The following is a 10,000-nucleotide window of genomic DNA, read 5'->3' as shown; positions in this document are numbered from 1 at the left end:
ATTAATGTGTGTGTCTGTGTGTGTGTGAGTGTGTGTGTGTGTGTGTGTGCGCATGGTCACTAATGAGTCTGTGTTTCCCTGACACTCCTAGACCCTGCCTGATAAGGACCCTTAATGCAGCCCCGCTGGGTGAAAGCACTCAGTGGGTGAATGCTATAAAACGCTGTAATGGAATTATGAGAAACAGGATTATAACACGAAGCACAGTGCCTTATAGTGCACTACAGTAGGTAAGCACACAATCTGAATAGAGCAAGCAATACAACTCATACAATACAATGCAGCTCAACAGAAAGCAACACTGCAGCAGTGGTACATTATGGCCCTGTGCAATGCAGTGTCACACAACACAACACAACATGACACAATTTTACTTTTACTGTAGTAGCACAGCACAATGTTACATACAACAACACAAAACAATATTCAGTAACTGCAACTTGGTATAAAGGATAATCTATCCACAGCACTAGTTAAGACAGCAAAAATCAAAGCACTTCCAAACCACCTCTCTCTCCCTTTTCACACACACACACACACACACTCAACTGATCACTGGAACATGCTGTTATCACAGAGTAGGGTAACCATTACACCACTGTGAAACAACCCTTGCAACTTGTACCTGTTCTTGACCTCCGACCCCGTTGCCAGGAGGGCCTGACACCATACGTATCAGTTAAGCTTGAGTGTTGAGATTCCAGTCACTCTTCTGGAAGTATTTCTGACCAGGGACTTTCACAGAAACCCACAATTCAGGGTTATAAGCTACAGGAGGGATGGGTTAGTGGTTGGTCTTTCACTGTGTGTGTATTTGTGTGTGCGCACGAGTGTGTGTGTTTGTGTGCGCGCGCGTGTGTGGGTGTGTGTGTGTGTACATGCGTGAGTGTGTGTGTATGTGTGCATATGTGTGTGTGGACAGGGAATGGGGGTTGAGAGTGTAATTAACATCAAGAAATGCATGTTTATGAAACCAGTTCAGCTCAGCAGAAAATAATCATTTTCAAATAAATCGATTTGACTAAATACCCACATCACGCTCAATCCCAAATTGAACTCGCAATTCCTTTAATCACTCTAAGTCACTTTTTCATTTTGCTGCACTCTTTAAGTTGGCGGCTGCTTGTTCCTGTCTCAGCATGCGACTGATATGAAATTACACTCGCTCAAGCAAGCCCCTGCCACTCACATTTGATGTGTCTGACTAAAGCTAATTAGTTAACGACTACCTGCTGAGTGTGTGTTAATAATAATAATCGGCTATCATCACACAATTATCACTGATTTGCAATAAACCTACTGTATATAACAGCAATTAGACACATAAGTGTGTTTACAGCGGTATAGAATATTTATGTAAATCACATCACTTAAATTTAAGTGCTCATGTAGAAAAGGCCAATCAAATTACACCCCTACCTTTTATACCTTGATTAGCTGGAAATGTGCCTTTATTTGACAGGGACAAACTCACATACACTGGACTGACAGCTAGAGTACCTTGAGGAGTATTAAACTGATTTATTGTTTTATTGTTGATTTTTTGTCTGTCTAAGTGATTTGTATTAGAAACTCATGCTGAACCTTTGAGTAGACATGGCATGTGGCTCCAGAATACAATGCTGTGAGAGACTCAGACCTAAATCAGACCAGCTCTCCTTGCAGAAACCTCATGAAACTCTTTGGAACAGACTCTCTTAGCAGATATAATGGTGGCCAGCTGGTATATTAGCTATGCTCCCTTCTGATACCATAAGAGATGTGTTAGCAAAAGGCACCAACATCCATGGGTTTTAGCCTTCTTGCTAGCACCCTGCTTTCCAGCTTTTAGCCAAGCCTAAGACTGTCTGGACCAGAATCAGAGCCGCTGTCCTTGCAGAAGCTTCTAGCCTAGCCTAAGACTATCTGCGACAGACTCAAACCAGCTCTGCTAGCCTAAGCCTAATCCATCAGATACGGCGACAAAGAACAAATAGATAGATAGATAGATAGATAGATAGATAGATAGATAGATACTTTATTGATCCACAAGGGGAAATTCAAGAATAAACGACAGTCGACTATGTAATGTGAATGTGTTTAGGCGATATGAGACGACAATGGCCGATATGACAGCAAGGGATGCAAAGTTGTCAGATACCGAGTTCAAATCGACTGAGGCGATTATTGATGTATGCAGTTGACTGACAGATAACAACAACAACAACAAGTCCCTCAGAGGATTCCCACTCAGAGATAGCCCACAAACGACAGAATTTCAGATACGAAGTCACGCAGCTCAACGCTATATTTACTCAGAGCAGAGCAGAATCAGAGACACTGTCCTAGCAGAAGCTTCTAGCCTAGCCTAAGACTTTCTGGAACACGTTCCAAGCCCCTCTCCAGCAGAACCGTCCTCTCTGGAGGATCTCTCAGAGAGCCGGTCCTCATGGACCTGATGGCTTAGGACTCTGGCTTTGACATTTGGTTGGAGATCCCCTCAGGCGACGGCTTCTTGAGCTGATTTAAAGCGTGTCTCTCTCTCTCTAAGGCTGAGTGAAGTGCAGACCCCCGAGGCTTAAGCTGGACCCCATGGTGCTATAGGAGGATCCTTCACGGCTTAAAGCGCGGAGTTCAGAGGCTCCGCTAAGCAGGGCGGGAATGAAACGTGAGAGCGTGAAGATGAGATGATAGCCTATCACCTTTCCATGTTTAAATCCCACAGAGGAGAAAACCAACACATCTCTTAGCCTTCTCCCGATGCCACTCAGTGTGTCGGATGGTGATGCCGGCTTTGGAAGAGATTGTCAATAGGAAAGACTAGAGTTGGAGGGGGGAACAACGGAAAATCAAACAGATACAAAGACAATCAAACATACTGTAATGATACTAGCAAGATCCAGTTTCCAGTGAATAACAGACCTGGCCAATAAAATATTACACAGGCATGCAGGAACACTTAGAGTCCTGCCAGCAGAATTAATCTTTTTTTAATTAGCAGCAAATGAGTAAAATAAATTCATGAAAAAAATGAGAAAAATTATTTGAGCCTTCATACACCCTTGGTACTCTACGAAGTTTAATGCTCCAGGGCTGTTGTGGGCCTGTAAGTTAAGCAGCCATTAAAAGGGCTCCTTCAGGACCTGCGGGTCAATGGCTTTGGCTGCAGCCTGGCATCTCTGCAGAATGTTTACAACCCCTGAGCACCATTCTTTTTGACCCTTACAAGGAAATATTACAGATCATAACAACCAATTATCATCAGGAATGCAGCTCGTCAGCTGATTGGTTCAGCCAGGGGGCGTATTTGAAAACCAAAGGCCAAATGGTCAGAATGTGTCCCCATGGGTAAGTCTTTAAAACTCTCAAGTGGTCTACTGAGATCGGTGGCAGCTTGCCTCCAGGCTTCATGCTTTTTATATTGGATATAATTACAATTACATTGCAGATATTGTAGTAGTATGTAGTAGTATTGAAGTCAGTGTACATGTTTTAGCACAGGGGTTCCCAAACTTTTTCATGACAAGCCCCCCAAATACCACTAGGTTCTGGCCAAGGCCTTCCTTTTGCGAGATGTGTTATAGTAAACCAATCGACAATACTACATCAAATGTAAAAATAAATGAAGCCACAAGCACTTCACGATGGGAGCATGTACAGTAGTGTGTGAAAATTGCATTCGGGGCTTTCTGGTTGATGAGAACTGTCACTCCCATTGCTCTAGTACCTCAACCACTGTCTGGGCACTCAAAGATGATGTGTAGCTATCCATGTGTGGAGTGTTTAGGACATAATGTAGGACACAGCCAGGTCACATTATGGTGGACATGTTAAACTGATGGTCAGTGCAAATACACAATGCAATGCGTATATGAATCTTGTACCTTCCACTCGCTTCAATGTACTCGATACTCTAGTCTAGTTTGTGAGTTAGGACCATGTCTATTAGCTATCAATATTTGAAGAAGAAGAAGCAGGAGAAGAAGAAGAAGAAGGAGAATATGAGGAAAAAGTACTTAACTACTAACAAGTAATTAGCCTCTCTCAGCTGTTCGATCTGAACTCAGATACTCAAGAGAAACGAATTTATATACAAAATAAAAGACAGCGGTTAGATTAAATATGAAAAAGCTTGTCCATAGACAGAAGCATGGACAGAGAGGCCCGGCTCACATTATGTTCTTAGGTCAGCAGAGTTGTGTGTGTGTGAGAGAGAGATCAGTGTGTGTGTGAGATCAGTGTGTGTGTGTGTGTGTGTGTGTGTGTGTGTGTGTGTGTGCAGTGCAGATCAGTGGCTGCTGTGTGCGGTGATGAGAGGTGATAGGGTTGTAATCAGTAGTGTTGCCTTTCATGGGTGTCACTGTAGAGTGACTCGACACAGTGTTATCTCCTCGTTAAGCATCTTAATCTCTTCCCTTCAAAGACGACTCTCATCCTTTTCAACTTCCCTGAGACTGCTCCACACAATTCATAGAGAAAGAGAGGGAGGGAGAGATAGAAAAAGAGAGAGAGAGTATGTTTTATTTTAGTTTGCCTTTTTAAGAACTGGCTAGGGACAACAGATGAAAATTAGCCCGTACGGCTAACTCTGGCTTATTTTACAGTGTTTTGTCAGTTTATTATGGAGCACTCTCCCTATTAAATAAACAAATAAATGAATACAGAGGGAGAGAGAGAGATGGAGAGAGAGAAGGAAAGGATGATGAGAAAAAGAAAGAAAGAAAGAAAGATGAGTGGTCAGGAAGAAATATAATCAAAGAGCGAGAAAAATAATGAGAGAGAGGGGAGAGAGAGAGAGAAGGAGAGCGAGAGAGAGATAGAATGAGCTATGGAGACAGATAGCAAGAGAGAGAGAACGAGAGAGAGAATGAGCAATGGAGACAGAGTGCTAGAGAGAGAGAAAGAGAGGAGAGAGAGAACTAGCTACAGAGACAGAAAGCTATAGAGTGATAGAGAAGAGAGAATAACATGGAAACCAGAGCAATGCTAGTAGGGAGACAAAATATACACTGCATATACACACTCACAGTCACACACACAAATACAGACAGACAGACAGACACACACACACACACACACACACAAACACACACACACACACATACCTCTGAGTGGGATTTTTTTCTCTGTGGCTAAATTTCTCACTCTCACTATGTTTTGCTCCCTGACTCTGTGTGTTTGCGTTGAGCTTACAGTATGTGACATTGTTTCCCCCTGACCCCTGTGTGCCCCCTACGCCTTTAACTGGGTTGTCTAGGGGGGCACACACACACACACATCACACACACACACAAATAAAACACATACTGTACACACACACAAATACACACGCACACACAAAATGAACAATGAAATTAAACAGGCCATAAAACTCTCATACATTCTCAACCCCCCCCCCCCCCCCCCCACCCCCACACACACACACCATACTCACACAAAGACATGTGAAGACCCTCTCTCTCTCCCTCCCCCCCCCCCCTCTCCCCCCTTACACACCTGTCCTGCTCTGTGGATTACAGTCATTGATCAGGAGTCTCTGACACTGTTCTGAGCTTCTAAGCTGCCTCACAGCAGTGGAAAAAGAATGACAGTCAACAGTCAGGCACTGAGCCAACGGCATGAGCACATTTGTACATTTGGAAAAAGGAGCCAGTGTGTGTGTGTGTGTGTGTGTGTGTGTGTGTCTGTGTGTGTGTGCGGGTGCGTGTGTGGGCACATGTGACAAGCGGGGTAGGGGACAGGTCGAACACTCGGAAAGGTGTCCTATGTCAGGAGAGTCGTAGCCCCAGTGTGGCATTGGGTTTCCAGCGACGTGAGAGGTGGGGTAAGGTTAACACGGTGAGCGCCACGTTTTCTGGCATACCCATTGCATTCACATACACACACACACACATACACACATACACAAAAGGCATTGACACACGCACACACACACACACACACACACACACACACACACACACACACACACACAGTGCCATTGCGGGCAGTAGAATGCCCACTATGCGCAGGGCTATTGTTCAGTGTCAGGTTTAATGTTACGCCTGTGACTGATTGGCTATTCCTGGAAGAGTGCCTCTGGCGCTCAGCGGGGAGCTAGCGTAGAGTAGCGTAGCATGCTAACACCTCTGTCTCTCTCCCCTCGCCACTGTCGCTTACATAACATGAGTTATAACTGGTCCCCCAAGCTTCACGCATTCTCTTGAACTAAATTGCTTTTTGTTACTGCAGTGATGCAGGTGTGAGTGTGTGTGTGTGTGATTGTGTGTGTGTGTGTGTGTGTGTGTGTGTGTGTGTGTGTGTGAGATACTGTGGCAAGCAGTCTTACCTGGTCCAATACCTTTCCACTCATATAAGTGTCCTCCAATCCTATTCATTTTAAATGTACTGAGCACACACTTTTATCTTTGAAACTTTTACCATAATATTACATTTCTTTATTTAGCAGACACTTTCTCCAGAGTGCTTTGTAATATTGTGCAGACATTTATTATTTCATAGCTTTCTGGGCCATTGACCCATGACCTTGTGTATCTGTGCATTCATGTTTCTGTGTGTGTGTGTGTGTGTGTGTGTGTGTGTGTGTGTGTGTGTGTGTGTGTGAGAGAGAGTGTGTGTGTGTGTGTGCGTGTGTTTGCGTGCGTGTGTGTGTGTGTGTGTCTGTATGTGTCTGTATGTATCTGTATGTTCGTATGTGTGTGTGTGTGTGTGTGTGTGTGTGTGTGTGTGCGTGTGTGACTGAACTCCAGGAGCATTGGCGCCTCGGTGGGCACTGCTCTGCTGATGGCGCATGCGGGGGCCCTCCACTGGAGCTCCGAGTGAGCCGAGTGCCTTTGTGACAGCTGTCATGGCACATTCAGAATGCGTGCCTGCCTGCGTTAGCCGTGTGGGCCACGTGTGTGTCTGTCCAGGGTGCTGCGCTTAGCCGCCGGGTGCTAATAATGTACACTGCTGCTGCTGCTGCTGCTACTGGGTTGCGACAGGCTAGCAGACGTAGCCTAGCCTCATCCCTGTGGCTACTAGCTATGTGTGTGTGTGTGTGTTCCTTTTGCACCATTGCCCAGTTTTATAGACAGCTGTGATGGACGTGAGGCTATATATAACCTCCATGCAGCTCTGATTAATTCACCCTCGTCACACTCACAACAGACAGACACATATACACACACACACCACACATAGACACACACACACACACACACACACACACACACACACACACACAGACATCCTTCCTGTACTCGGGGGTATGTTCCTGGTTGTGACAGGGGCCGACCTTCAAGGTGGAGCTTGAACACGTCTGGTTAGCAGCCCCACCCTCTGATGTCAGTTTTAGGCATTTTAATCAAGCCAGCCGCCAGAGCAATGGCATCGGGGGGCAGGGCCCATGAGGGAAACGTGAGGTTTGATTGACAGGGGAGGTGACTCTTTATTTACAGGCAAAAAGGCAGAGAGAAGGGGAGAGGGCGGGACAAACACCTGTTGGAAACAGCACTTGTTGAAAAGAGGATAAAGGTGGTGGTGGGGGGGTGGGGGGTGGTGGAGAGATCACCACTCAAGTATTTGTCAGTAAGTGGGCACAAGTAGGGTGTGTGTCCCACAAGAGGAGGTAGACTACAGTATGTTGTTTTTCTATGTGTTTATCTTTCTATCTCTCTCCCTCCCTTCCTCTCTCTCTCCCTCCATCCCTCCCTCTCTGTCTCCACTCTCTATATCTCTCTCTCTTTTTGTCTCTCCTATCTCTCTCTCCCTCCCTCTCTCTCTCTCTGTGTGTGTTAGTCTGTATGAGTGTGTGTTCTTTTCTTCCTTCCTCCCATCCCATCCTTTCTTCTCTTCTTGCCCCTCCTCTCCTCCTGCTCTTCTCTCTCCTCTCTTCCTCCTCTCCCTCTCTCCTCTCCCTAGCTGAGCAGTGCAGTGCAGTGCAGTGCTGTGCTGTATGCTGTGCTGAGCTGAGCAGGGCTGAGCTGTGGCACTGGCTCTGCTCTGCTGTGGAGTCTCTGGCTGTGGTCCAGCGGTGCAGTAATTGGTGTATGCAGGAGCCATTTTAAATATTTAAGCCACGTCTTACATGAGCGACTCCTCGATCGGGTGTCAAAAACAGGCCCCCACCGCACCCATCCCCACACCAGCCTTCCCCGACAACACACACACACACACACTCAAACGGAGCGAAGCTCAGCATCAAATCGCCTCACTTCGTCTTCGACAAACAGCAGTGTGTGTTAAGAACCTGGACGGACCTGCCTCGATATTTTACACAGACACACACACTCTCTCTCTCTCTCTCTCTCTCTCTCTCTCTCTTGCTCTCTCTCTCTCTCAAACACACACACATTCAGGAGGAGAATAAAACAGAATGAAATGGAGATGGTTGCCTAGGTGACGGTCACATTGTTTTTTTTCCAAACAGGTTCATTCACAAGCAGGATGACAGTGGATAGTGGTGTGTTTTTGCACATCCATATTTTTCCATATGTTAGGCATAAATAGTTGGTCTGAGCATACACATAGATAGACATTACAAACACACACACACACCCACACACACACACACTCAGACATTCAGACATTCACATTCACACACCACCACAAAAAATATCAGTGTTGAATATCTTTCTTTTTCTTGACTTAGTCAGAACAAATAATAATTGTTCATCAAACAAACACAAAACAAGCAGGTTCTCACCAGGTCCTATGTAATATATTACATCTCATTTTTTTATTAACATTGCACATAATTCCACTGTTCCAGCACATCTCATATTGCTGCCTACAAAATAATTTGGATGTAGAAACCCCCAGCAACGCATGACTTACTCAAAGAGAGGAGGAGGAGGATGAGGGAGGGTTAAAGAAAGTGAGGGAACATGAGAAATCAAAGGGTATCAAGTTTACCAGAGGCACCCAAAATGAAACCCAAACGTTAATATAACGCAATACCTCAACTAGGATGCACTGTTTTCAAACCCCAACATGCAGAGAAATGGACATGGTGAGAGAGAGAGAGAGAAAGTGAGGGATGGAGAGAGAGAGAAACAGAGAGGAGAGGGGGGTGTCCTCTCTCAGACTCTCTTCATCAGCATGGGAGGTTCTGCAGAAAAGTGGTCGCAGTTGCACAGGCATATGTACTGTATGCATGTGTGTGTGTGTGTGTGTGTGTGTGTGTCTTACCGAGACACGATACCATCGCAAGGGAGGGAAATCGATCACAGGACTGGAAAGAGATCTTCCTCTTTCGGCTGCTGTTTTCCGATGGGCAGGATTTCATTACACAGTGCTTACACACACACACACACACACACACACTGTTTAAGTGTTAATGTCCTAGAAACCATGAACCAATCAGTGTCAGTCAGTGGTCATGCAAGTCATGAAGCATTCTTATCATCTCATGACCTTATTATGGTCTGTATTATCTCCGACTTTTTTGAGGCCATAACATCAGACAGATACATACTCAGAGCCATCCATTTATTAGACAGTAGATTTCCATTTAGAACATATTAAATCAAAATTACTGGGTAATGCATAACGTATCAATTTAACCAACCTTTTAGTTCACATATACTGTAACAGCACGATTGGCCGCCGTTGCTGTCCTTCTGCGGAGGAATTTGTCTCAATTTGACCGATAGCTAAAGAGGTGGACTTGTAAGCAGTCTAAGAATGATATGCACTTGCTTGTGTTGTTTGTTTTTGCAGGAGTACAGAAATCCCAGTGCTGATAAGGAGAGTACCAATCCTTCTCAAACCAAGACAACAAAATCTCCCTGGAGCTTTGGAGCTTTTGTCTTAGAATGTTTAACCAAGACACCATGCCCTCACAGTCAGAAAATGTCAGGTCCTTTAATTTAGCTGATTTTGTTAAACAGATATGTGTTGTGGCAATTTGTCTGCTATTTCTGTCCTGTTCTATTTGTGGACTTGTGGGTCTCATTTAGACACGGCTGATTGCGATTTCTGTCGACTAACCTTCAGGAGTAGACTCCATGGAAACACAGACACCCATCGGCGATTAATT

This window comes from Alosa pseudoharengus, unplaced genomic scaffold (assembly GCF_046254945.1).
Source record: "Alosa pseudoharengus isolate Yale_2024_CS ecotype anadromous, Long Island Sound unplaced genomic scaffold, YU_APseudo_1.1 YU_APseudo_1.1_scf_19, whole genome shotgun sequence".
Lineage (NCBI taxonomy): Eukaryota > Metazoa > Chordata > Actinopteri > Clupeiformes > Clupeidae > Alosa > Alosa pseudoharengus.
Note: the sequence above shows the minus strand (reverse complement) of the source record.